Source organism: Pituophis catenifer, unplaced genomic scaffold, assembly GCF_029215685.1.
Source record: "Pituophis catenifer annectens isolate HBS135680 unplaced genomic scaffold, rPitCat1.0.hap2 SCAF_1, whole genome shotgun sequence".
Lineage (NCBI taxonomy): Eukaryota > Metazoa > Chordata > Lepidosauria > Squamata > Colubridae > Pituophis > Pituophis catenifer.
In genome coordinates, this window is record NW_027256881.1 from 317,985,904 (window position 1) to 317,999,018 (window position 13,115).

Sequence of the window (13,115 nt, forward strand, 5' to 3'; positions counted from 1 at the left end):
CCTCCTCTCTGAGGTCTGAGGTCATCCAGGCCATGTCGATCCTAGACCATGACTGGTGTGGGTTTGAATAATATGTGTATTGTTTCGTTTGCATGTTTGCCTCTCTCCATACGTCATGTAGGTGTAGTTCATTGATCATATCCTTGAAGTGTTCCGGTAGAGTTTTCTTTCTGGTTTTACTTTGTTTGGTACTCCGATAATCTTTTTCTATGTCCGTGATTGCGTTGAAATCTCCTACCATACAGATAGCTTCGTACTCCAGGTCTTTGATTATATTGTGTAGCTTTTTGAAAAAATCATTTTGATTTGCGTTGGGTGCATATATAGATATTAATAGTATTGTTTTGGATTCTGTTTGTATTTCTATTATTAAGAAACGTCCTTCTGTGTCTGCATATATTTCTTTTGTTTTTAGGTATTTCTTCACATATATTACGACTCCTCTCTTTTTTTGGTCTCCAAGCGCTGCATATAGTTTTCCTAATCTTTGATTATCCAATAGTTTTTGATGCTGTCTTTTAATATGTACCTCTTGAAGTGTTATAATATCCATTTCTAGTTTTTGAAGTTTTGTAAATGTGTGTTTTCTTTTTGCTGGTGAATTAAGTCCGTTTATGTTGATTGAGATGAGTTTTAGTTCTTTTTCCATCTCTCTTTATTTATTTATCCGTTGATTGCAGTCTTTTGTTGTTTCTGAGTATCATTTGCGTCTTTTCCCTCGCTCCCTCTCTCTCCATTCTTTCTCTTTCCAATCTTCTCCCCTCTTCTTGGTCTCTTCCTTCTTTCTCTGTCCGCCGTTCCTCTTGCCTCTTAGGACCTTCTTCTTTTCTACTCTCTTGCTCCTCCTCCAGCGCGAAGTGTTGATCAAAGAAGTCCTGTGCTTTTCCTACGTTATCAATTCTGTATTTTTTGTCTTCCCAGGAAATTAGTAAACCCTCCGGTATTAGCCAGCGGAACTTTATTTTAAATTTATTTAATTGTGCCGTTAGGAAGTTGTAGTTCCTTCTTTGGTCCCTCGTCCTTTTTGGTATCTGTTTGAGGGTTAAAATTTCTCTTCCCTTATACATAGCTGTATCCTCTCTCATCTTCCTATAGATCTCTTCTTTTAAGGATTTTTTTGTAAATCTGATATGTATTTCCTTTGGCAGTTTATTTCTCCGGGCGTAGTTCGTGTGGACTCTATAGATTTCGTCTATTCCACTTCGAATCTCTTCCTTGTTCCTCTGGGTCACTTCAGAGAGTATCTCAGTCATGATTTCTCCTAAGTCCTCCTCCTTTTGCTCTTCTACATTCTGGAACCTTAAGTAGAAGGATGCCTTCTCCATCTCAAGATATGATACCGTGTCCTCTAGATCCTTATTTGTAGCTGCTTGGTCATATTCCATCCTCTCCATTTTCTTATTTGTATATTCTATTCTCTCCTCCACCTTACAAATCCTCTGTTCATTTTCCTCCATTTTATGTTGTATCTTTCCTATCTTCTCGTCCATATTCCTAATATTATCCTTTATCTCTCCTACATCCATCCTTAGTTCCTCATGATTTTTCCTTGTCTCCTCATGGTTATAGGCCATAGTCTCTTGCATTTTATTCATTCCTTCCTGGATCGTCGTTAATATGGAATGAATGTTTGGTATACTAAGGGTGGGAGCTGCTTTATCCTTTTCCGTGGTTTCAGCTATTTTTTGTTGTATTGGGGAGGCCGTGAGTATCATCTGGCTTGATGGTATTTTCTTACTTAACTTAGAGATTGTTGTTGAGCTTGTAGTTGCCATTTGTATTTCTTTTAATATCTTCTCCCAGAATCTCATATACTGAGTTCTATTTAGGTTATTCTATTTCTTTTGGGATTTTTGTATGGTTAGTGGCTTTCAATAGTCCCAGTAATCCCAAGAAAATAAGCAACTAGGTTAGGTTCCCCTGTCGCACTATCACTATCTATATGTAAATTTATCTATAAGTTCTATTTTCCCTTTTTCGATATTTTACAGAGATCTTCAATTCATAATAACTGTCTGGTCTGTATTACTCTCTAAGCATAGGGATAGAATATAAGGGGGGGGGGAAGCGAGGGAAAAGTCTAATACTTCAGCAATTCATCAGTTAACTATCCTTATATTTGGTTATTTACTATCTTATTTAAGTTAATTGTTAAGTACTATTAATTAGTATTTATCAAATCAATTACCTTAATTCAATCCTAAAATCAATTAATCTATCTAATATAGTTTTCAAAGCTAGACATGCAGGGAGATATAATATTTAACTACCAAGATAAAATAAAGCACTGAGATAAATATAGTTATATATTAAGAGTAAATATAAAATTAAATTAACAGTTATATATATAGTATATATTATATAATATATAGGATTATATAGATTTCACAAACAATACATTTAATATTAATACCTTCTATGGTTCTTAATCACTAATTTGTTATCAGCTTTTAATACAATTAATTATACTTTACAGTTGATTCTTCTTCTTCTTCTTTTTCTGGATCACTCTCTTCTCTCTCTCTTCTTCCCAAATTTGTATCTTTCTTTATTTATGGTTCAAAGTCCAAAGTTCTAAGTCCAGTATCCAATGTCCAAATATTTTTAAATGAGTGTCCAATGTCCACCAAAGTTTCAAAACCCCCAGGTGTCCACCTTTCAACAGGGAGAGAAAAGGAGTAGAGGGTAAAATAATCCAAATCCCGAAGTTTAGGTCCAAACCTCTAAATCTCCAAAGTCCAAAAGTCCAAGAGTCCCAAGAGAAATATTCCGCTTAAATTAATTTAGTTTAGCTCCAAAAGTCACTGATCTCCACTTTAAACGAAGTTTTCCTGGCGCGCTCTCTCTTCCGGTATCGAATGTTTATTAAATGTCTCGTTATCACTTCCACAAAGTCTGTCAAATTAACCCCCTTTCTCTCCTTAAATTCCGTCTCTCCTCTGTGGCTGTATATTCAAAATCCAAGCTTGTCTGGGCTCGCTTTCTCCTCCTGGGTTTCCTCCGCTTTCGCCGGCTGCTAAATTGTGCGCTGTCACTGTCAAAATGGAAGCTGTCTCCGCTTATTTCACAGTCGCCGCTATCTAGCTTCTTAGTTGGAGTTTTAACTTCTTCCGCCTTCGAATTTCACTTTATGGGTTGTAAATATACCTTTTGAGCTTTTTTCTTTCCCGATCTTTCCACCGAAGTCTTCTTTATTTGATTTTCGCTTCCCTCTTAGTCAGCTGTCAACGTTTCTGGCCAGCCGGATGGCTGGTTTTTCCCCGATCAGGATTAAGGGGGGGTTTCCTGAACCTTCGGGGGGATTGCTGTCCTCCCCGAGGTCCTCGGAGTTTCCCCTTTTTTCTATTGACCTATCCGAGGTCAATAGTGCCTAAATCGGCTCCTAAATCGGCGATATTAGGGACTTGGAGAACGGAGAGCCGTTCCTTTCGTCCCTAACACGATGACGTCACCGCCGGAAGTCAGAATCTCTACTTAGTTTCATTGCACTAAGTATGTTATGAGGTATTTCTGGTATTAATAATACCCCCTCTATTTTTCCTAGACCGGGTAAGTTTACATTTCCTCTACCAATAACTTGGACCTTTTCTTGATTGGCTACCTTAATTACAAATTTATCTTCTACAAATGAAGATAATATATTTTTGTTATGTGTTATGTGATTAGTTGCCCCAGAATCAATGAGCCAATCATTATCCCCTGAATGTTGTATGTTAGTTATATTATGTTTATTTAATCCATTTAGTGATCCAGACTTTTTATCTCTCGAATTATCCCTGCCCCCTCTATGTTCTCTATAATTAGGTGAGCTTCTATATCTAAGTCTATCAATGGATGATTGTCTGTTATGGTATCTACTTCTATAGTCATGTTTTTTTCTTTCTCTAAGAAATTTAGTACAATCTCTTCTACAATGTTCTTTGGATCCACAATTGTGACATTCAATTGAATCTCGATATTTCTCTTGAAATACTACTCTCTTACTTTGTTTATGTTCTATGTGATTATTATAGCGACTCCTTCTTGAATCATCTTCAGCTATTAGCTTATTTGATAAATTCTCTATGGATAAGTATCCTAAATTAATTGTGTCTAAATGTGATATATAGTTATCCCACGATGGGTCTAATGAATTAATGATAACACTTTTCATTGTTTGATCTGAAATTACCTCTCCCCTTAAATGCAGCTCTGCTCTGATTTTGTTTAGAGATATCAAATGTTCACTTATAGTAACCCCTGGCTTTATCCTAGCAGAGAAGAAATCTTTAGACATTCTTGTAGTAGTTGCTACACTTTCACTATGAAACAATTTAAACATGCATTGAATAATTTCTGAGACAGTCAAATTATGCTTAATACTATGGTACATAGCGGGAGATATACTAGATATTAATAAGTAGAATGCTCTGTGGTGCAGGCAGTCCAATTTTAGAGTCCAAGGTCTTTTGGGGGGGTTAGTTATAAAGAATAATAAGTTCTCTTTTAGAAAAACAACCTGAAGTTGTTGACACCATTTCTGCAAATTAATACCATCTATTCTCAGTTTTGGAAAATCATTGGGCAAGTTCCCAATATTATTTGTTCCATTACTTACAACTGGAGGTAGTCCGTGATCTTGCAAGTGTTGATAGTTGCAGAATGGTGTGGGTATGCTTGCAATGAGTCTGAATGGCTCTCGCTGCTCTTCATGTCTTCCATAGTTGTCTGTGTGTGTTTGCGCATGCGCGTTGCTAATTTCGCTTCTGAAGCTGTCGGAAGAGGTTCTTGCTGCTGCAGCTCACTCGTAGTGTTCCTCCTCTGATGATTCGGTCTCTGGTTCGATCTTGGGTGTCCAGGTGACGGCAGGCGCTTGTTTCTTTTCGCTGAAGTAGTTCTTGTTGAGATCTCTGGTTCCTGGAATCGTCTGTGGCGTGGGGGAGTATTTGCAGGGTTCTCTGGGTTCAGGCGTCGGTGCTCTCGTCGTCTGGATAGAAGCGGGTAGATTCTGAGATGTTTGCTTGCTTGCTTGTCTTTTCTTTATTTCTTGATTGCTAGCTTTTGTTGATTCTTTTGTAATTCTTAATTTTGGACCGAATGTTGCAAAAAGAGTTTTCATTGCTGACTCTATTTGCATTTCGATTGAAGTTTCTTCGATGTCTGTGTCAGATTCTTCTGAAGAGTAGATTTTTTCTTTTTTGCCTTTTGCATTATGTAGGGCTTTTCGCGCCAGACATTTTGAATTCTGTTTTCTGATTGGCTCTGCTTCGCTCATCTTAGTGGTCTGTTGAAACCAAGATGGCTGCCATTCAAAATTTTGTGTGGGACCGTTAGTCTTCTTTTTTGTTATATTCTTATCTACGGGCAATTCGCTCACCATTTTTGATTCTTTAGATTCATCTGTTACGATGTGTTTTTCTCTCGCTGCTCCGCTGTTTTTTATGATGTCTCGGAGGTTCGCGATGAGATTTTCATCATCCTTTTGACTTTTCAGAAGTTTCAGTATCTCTGACCTGAGTTCGTTGTTTTCTATCTCGTTCTCTTCTTGGTCATCAGTTTCATCAATTATCTCCTCGTTGTCTGTAGTGCAGTCTTCAGATTCTTTTGATATTATAGTTGTGGATTCATCGATCATTTCTTGATCCGTTTCCATCTCTTTACTGTGTGCCCTGGTGTTGGGTCTTTCTCTTTTGTTTGTGGAGTTTTCTCTCTTAGGCATATTTGATTTTTATTGAGTCAATTCAACCATCCTCTGCTACCAGATTGTTGCGTAATTTTAAGGATCAGACTCAATAAAAGATTCAAGAATGAAGTATTCAAACATTAACACTATTTATTTACAGTAGGCATTCTATATTCTCTGAGTGATAGTAGATATAAGCAAAGGAGGAGGTGCATACAACTCCTTTTATATTAACAAGGCGGAGTAAAGGATAGGAGTGGTTACATATGAATAAATTAGGAGAGGAAGAATAAATTAACCCCTAATACCCCGTGTATATACAATTCCTCTATTAGAGAATAAGGCATTTACTTGTGACAAAACAGCCTCTGATGATCGCACGGCTCAGCTGGGCATGGGGGAGGGGGCGCAGGGATTTTTGCTACCAGTTCTCCAAACCACCCACCGCCCTCACTACCAGATCGGGCGATCCAGTCCAAACCAGGAGCATTTCACCCCTGGGTATTGTTTACTGCTTGATTGTTGGCCTAGTATTAATTTCCGCTTATTTGGATTGTTTCCTTTTTGGCTTTTTGATTGTCTTTTTTAAATGGTATGCAGATGTTGTTTGCCTTCTTCATTTTCTTCTTCCCTTTCTTTTCACTCATCCCAGCATTATAGCCTTCTCTGTAGAGCTAGATCTTTACATAATGTTTCCTAAATAGGGTAATTTGAGCCTGTTCATTTGTGCCTCAAGACAAACTCTGGGTTGATAATTTGAGAAGAGAAGTATGAGATCCATTATATTTTCATGTTGCATGCAGATGCATTGAATATGTGAGTGAAAACGAGAAGAGAACACATAAGGCATACATAATACTGGTCTTAGTTCTCCATGGACCAATAAGACTGAAGTTCATGTTATGTTAAGTTCAGTATATTGCAAACCTTACAGTGAGAAACAAGTTCAAACAAACAATAATCATTATACATTTTACTGGTGGAAACAGTCCAAAGTCATAAAGGTCAGTTAAACAGACATTAGAAATGTTTCATAGGGAATATATATTACCTCCTAGACTTTTATGTTCATATATTTAGTATTCATAATTCAGCAGTAAACATTATAGTACAATCTTCCTTTCCAAAAGAAAAAAACTAAGCTGACGATACTTTTGCATACTAAATTGTGTTTACATATGTACCGTACCTTTCAAATGCAGATGTAGAGATTTCAAAACAAGATTATTTTATTTATTTATAAAATGTATTGGCTGCCCATCTTACCACAAGTTAACGCTTTATTATACATTTTTAGTGTACCAGAAGGTTCCTAATGATTACACAGTACTTCAGTTCATTATCAGAGCCAGAGATCAGGGACTGACATCATAGAATACCTGCTGATGCCTTTTGCCCACCAAGGGAACCACAGCTAATTCCTAATTATTCCCTCCCCCCCCCTTTTTTTTTTAGCTTTTATAGTTACTTACCTGTCATTCACAAACATGGAGAAAAGATAAGAACAAACCAGTTTCCAAATGGCGGCCCTCTCTTTATAAACCCAGGAAAGAAAATATACTGGTAGTAGTGGTGATGAGAAAGATGGAAGGCAACGAGAAACATACCTCTCCAAAAACTTTGGAGACAACATTGTTGGAGTTCCTTAACCTCTGATTATAAGTGCTGAATGCATGCAATAAGATTCCATTCTAGAGCTCGTCTAGATGCGTAGGTGCTGAGCATTTTCCCTGAAATCAGCACATTAACCAAAAAATCAATTACATTCCATTTCCCCTTACTTCCCCATAAAAGTGTTTCTCAGAACCATTTTCTGTCTTTTATTGCTTTTACTCATCTCTGTGTAATTTGTTCATAAAGTCAAGACACCATCACCAGTGTCAGACATTTATAGCACTGTGTCATTATCATTCGTATTAACAGATGAGATTAGATTAGATTAGTGTGTGCACTTTTTAAAAATAAAAAATTGATGGAAATTTGCACAAAATATTTCTGCCATAGGTTCATTGCTTGAGCAGTAATTGATGTCTCTGCCTCTGGTGAATTAAGCAATGCTGTGAATGTTTTATCCCAGTGACTGGAAGCTGTGAGGCTCTGATGGGGAACAACAGGTTTCAACTAAATCCTGTAAGATTGAGCAGCTCTGGATTTGAATTTACTGGTTTTAGGACTATGCCATTTTTTATGCTGGATAGGGTTGAACTTCCCCAGATAGACCCAGTAGCAGGGGTGAAATCTAAAAATGTTCCCTACAGGTTCTGTGGGCGTGGCTTAATTGGTGAGTGTAGTTTGGTGGTCAGGTGACCGGGTGGGCGTGGCTTGGTGGTCAGGTGACCAGGTGGGTGTGGCCAATAATAATAAATAATAAAAATAATAAAGTACAAAAAAGAATAAGAGGTACCAAAAACCAACTTTCACACTTTACACACACACAACACAACACAACACAACTGACACACTCACAATATAAAATGCACAATGTACTTCACCCAGAATGGCCCCTGCAACAAGCAGGAACCTCACACAGCCACAAAAAGCTCAAAAACCAACTTCACACTTTTTCCACACAAAATGCCACATACAGCTTTATGAGATTTTGTGTGTTTCTGTAGTTAGAGTGAAACACTACAGAAACACACCAAATCTCAGAAAGCTGCATAAATATTTTATTTTATTATTTTATTTTATTTTATTTATATTTTTAGATAAAAGCAACTAAATTTAAAAATTCCTTAACTTTAAATTGCTATGCCTAAAAAAAAATAAAACTCCTTTAAAAAACCCCAATTAATTATTTTTTTAGAGCTCCCCCCAACCCCCCCCCAGTTACTTACCAAATTGAAAGCACAAGGCATTGTTCTGCCCCCGCTACAGACCCCAAAGAACATAGCACACACAAAGTCTGTACAAACCTTAGTTTACTAATTAAGGACTACTAATGAGCTTTCTTAGTAGTTGTTCGAACACAAGTACTGTTTAAATCAGTCTTTTCTGAACAAGGGCTGTTAATTTAACTTCATTAACAGCCAACAAGAATCCAAAGAATAATAACTCAATTCTGAGGAACAGTATTTCAGATAACTGTAATCTTACTGTGGTTGGCAGAATGCCCGGAAGCAATTTGCAGGAAAACTGACAAGAAAGAAACAAGAGCTGAATCAAACATTTCTGGAATCAAGATGCAAAGGAATATGAACGAAGTTGTTTCCTGCAAATTGCATCAGTCGTCCTCCTTCCTTAAATAGGCTAGGGAAGTGGCCAATTAGCCCCAAGCCTTACTCTCGAGGAGACCTCCTCCTGAGGAGCCACTCCTGCCTTTTTACAGCTCTGTGTGCTGTGCTCCTCTTCTTCTTCCTCTTCACTTATGGGAGCTTCTGGAGGTTCTGAAGGCCCTGGCTGAATCCCCACCTCTGGCACCACATCTTCTCCAGCCTCCTCATTGTCTAACTCGAGCACCAGTTGCACAGGCTGCTGGCACAGCACCATACCAGCCTCATCACTGTCAGAATCAGCTACTAACTGCACAGGCCACTGACAGGCCACAACAGGCAGGCAGATTGAGTTGCTCACCGACTGGATTGATTGCAGGCAGCAGATTGAGTTGCTATCTGATGCAATTGATTGCAGGAGCCGAAGCAAGGCAGGAAAAGCGAATGAGCCGGAAAGAAGCAGCAAGCTGCCAAGTGGGCAAGTGGGGACTGAGCGATTGGGTGGGCATGGGTGTGGGGGGGGGGACAGGGATTTTTGCTACTGATTCTCCGAACTACCCGCCGCCATCACTACCGGATCGCCTGATCCAATCTGAACCAGGAGCATTTCACCCCTGCCCAGTAGGCAATCTGGGAGTCATCTTAGACTCACAGCTTCTATTCAAGGAACAGATAGCAATCATGGCCAGGAACACCTTTGCACAAATTCATGTTGTGTATCAGTTGATCCTGTTTAGTAATCAGGAGTGACTGCTCACTGCTAACCAGAATATCGGAGCACCAAATTGTCACATGATAAATGTAGAGAAACTGTGAACCTCAAACGAATTATAAAAATCAAAACATAAATACAGTAAGTATAATTCCAAAACCATTAAATAACTGGCATCTTAAACAATATGCTTCCCTGTCTGTCTTGAGCAAAGTGAAAAGTCTGTTGTGTTTAGAAAGCACTAGATCTCAATCCTATCTGTCCTAGGCCATTGAGACGGTATTCCCTTTCCATTTTTTTTCCTGCAAGACTCAGCTGAGGGCACCATATTATCCAGTGAGCTTCAATAGATGAAAAGCACTTGAACCCGGGTTTCTTTAGCTCCAATTTAACATTTAATCACTATAACCCACTTAAAAAAAGGAAGGAACTTTTTAAGGATTATATCCAAAGTACTGAATGTGGTGGCCTCAGTCCTTTCTGACCAATGACTGAATAGTGTTTTATTGACCGGGAGGTGGGGGGGAGGCTATGTGGCAGTGGTGGGATTCAAAATTTTTTACTACCGGTTCTGTGGGCATGGCTTGGTGAGTGTGGCATGACTTGGTGGGCGTGGCTTGGTGGGCGTGGCAGGGGAAGGATACTGTAAAATCTCCATTCCGTCCACACTCCAGGGGAAGGTTACTGCAAAATCCCCATTTCCTCCCGATCAGCTGGGACTCGGGGCAGAGAATAGATGGGGAAGAGCCAATCAGAGGTGGTATTTACCGGTTTGCCAAACTACTCAAAATTTCCACTACCGGTTCTCCAGAACTGGTCAGAACCTGCTGAATGCCACCTCTGCTATGTGGCAGAGATTGTTTAGCAAAACTTTCTAAAGATTTGTACTCTCTTGATTATTTTGCATGAGTGTCTGTGGAAGTGGAATGAGGGCAAATGACAAACCCTATGCAGTGGCATTGCATTACTTACCACATATATAGCTTATATAGTTTTATCTAACATTGGGACAAAATATGAAAGCACTTTCAAAAGATTTTCATTACTGAGTTTATACTGAATACTGCTGTTGTTTCAGGTTATTCTATTAGCTTTAATTCTTAAATTGTGAAATGTTTTTGAGAATGGAGAAAGGAAGAGACAATTAATCAAAAAATTAGGTCAAAACTGAGCCATTTTATCTGATATACATTTTCAAGTATTTCTTTTTCTCCTTTGTCATTCTCTATAAAATCATATAATGATGTTTTCCTGCTAATGTAAATCATACAGTTTAAAAAAAATTTGAACATTATCTAACTTGGCTTCTATGTTCATTCCATTGTTCTTATTTATGCATTATAATAAAACAAAACATATCAGCCTGTCTGAGGAGTGATTCTGCACCAAATCAGCAAGATATAAATTTTAACAAAAGAAATAAACTGAACACTTGGAGGCAAATTTAGAGAATCGTGTTCAGAAAAGGCATAGAAAGGATTTCAACAGAAGGAAAATTTTCCTCTTAATGGGGTAGTCCATCACAGCTTTAGTACTTATTGGCCTATAAAACTATAGTTTTTCTTCACTTTTCACTTCCTGTCTTCACTGGATAAAGTTTATTCAAAGAAAATCCATTACTGATGGCACAGGCTCCTACATTCCATTCCAGGCTAAAATTAACTGTTTGTCCAATTAATACTGTTTAGTGCTGATGTAACAGAAACTTGCTTAGAAGGTATAGTAGCTGAATTGAATGAGCTTCATTTTGACAAGAGTTTAGCATAAGAGCAACTTTTCTCCCATAGGCACTGAAAACTGATGATTGAAATGTGCTGCTGAATTTATCTGCATGCAGCCAGCTCCTGAGAACTTTGAGCAAAACATTCAATTGGAAGAGATAGAAATATAAATCAGTGTTTGGGGGGGGGGGAAATCTGTATATGTCTGAGCTTGTTTGATTTTTCTTTTTTTGTTCTTTTCTGTTTCTGCTATCTCACTGCCAATAATAAATGTATAATAAGGAATCAACCTCAACAAGAGATTGGAGAGAGGGATTATATTGTTCATTTTCAAAGTAAACTGAAATAATTATAAGATAGACAAAACAGATACAGGTTTTCATGCATATTTTTCACAATTAGAACCATAAGCATTATTGAAGTTACGAAACAGAATTGATTTATGCTGTACCCAGTCACTATTTCCTAGGCTCTTATAATTTCAGATTACAGATGAAAGATGTTGCCTTGTGGTTCTATGGTGTAATGGTTAGCACTCTGGACTTTGAATCCAGCAATCCGAGTTCAAATCTCGGTAGAACCTAAACTTGTAACACAACATTTTAGCCTGACTACGTGGCTCAATGGCTAAGACACTGAGCTTGTTGATCAGAAAGGTTGGCAGTTCAGCGGTTTGAAAATCTAGTACAGGTCTCTTGCGTGAGTGGGGGTTTGGATTAGATGACCTCCAAGGTCCCTTCCAACTCTGTTACTGTTACTGCCTTCACTTCTGCAGGCAAATGGCAACTGATAAATTATACCACCCTGTATTTTTACTGACAGCATATTCTGATCAACTATTATCAATGGACCAGCTGTCCCATGTTACAATGGTAAAAGCACTCAAAGAACCAAGATCTTTAAATAGTTTTATAATGTTATGGAGTATAACCTTGAGCGCACTCAATATTTTGACTGATAACCACTTTCATTTAAACATGCAAAATCTCTACTACAATACATTGAGAGCCAGGTTAAAACATTAGGTTAGGAACAGGAAAGCCTAGGTTTTAACCTACAGTACCTTCAACCAGACACCGGGTGAGACAGTTGTCAACACAGCTTTTTCACACAGGTTGTTGCAGAGAAAAATAAGAAGCAAGAAAGTTATGAATACTCCTTTGAGCTACTAAATAAAATGTGGGGTATAAATGTAATGAATAGATTAAGAAAAGGCAGCTGCTTATACAGGGGAGCTACGTGATCCCTAAATTTTGCCGTATACCTCAAGGAATTGTTATTGCTCATCAATATTGCTTGGGGAAAAAAGAGGACAACCCGCAGCAGGATGGACGGATTCAGTTGCAATGGTGATGGGTATATCATTGGGAGACACACACACCCCAAAACAGGTTAGGATAGATTGTCATGGAAAAAACCTATGTGGTCCCTAGGAGTTGAAAACTACTGGATGCCATGCCACCATTAATCTTCATTGCTTCATTCTCAAGAGGGAGCAAAGAAATGGAAATAGTTTCTTCCTCCCAGTATAAACATAAGTAATGCTTGTGCAAGCTTTTTTTTTCTCCACAGCCATAGTAGGTGCTACATATCTACATAGGTGTGAACCCATATGCATTCATTGGAACATAATAGTTTTGGTGTGTCCAATGGAAGACTCTTTCATAGCCTATACTGCAATTCATGTAATGCAAAAAGGATTAAAAATCCCTTTTCCTTTATCAGTTCACATATGGGTCAATAGGCAGAGCCAAGAATCTTAAACTTCCAAAATAACTCATTTGGTTTACACAGTGCAAAGATCTACT

At 38.1% G+C, this 13,115-nt stretch overlaps 1 non-coding gene across 1 annotated transcript; it reads left to right on the plus strand.

The window, feature by feature from the left end:
• Window positions 1-11,818: 11,818 nt before the first annotated feature.
• On the plus strand, window positions 11,819-11,890 carry TRNAQ-UUG (transfer RNA glutamine (anticodon UUG)). Its single transcript has one exon. It is a non-coding gene; the product is annotated as a tRNA-Gln (tRNA).
• The last annotated feature ends 1,225 nt before the right edge of the window (window positions 11,891-13,115 follow it).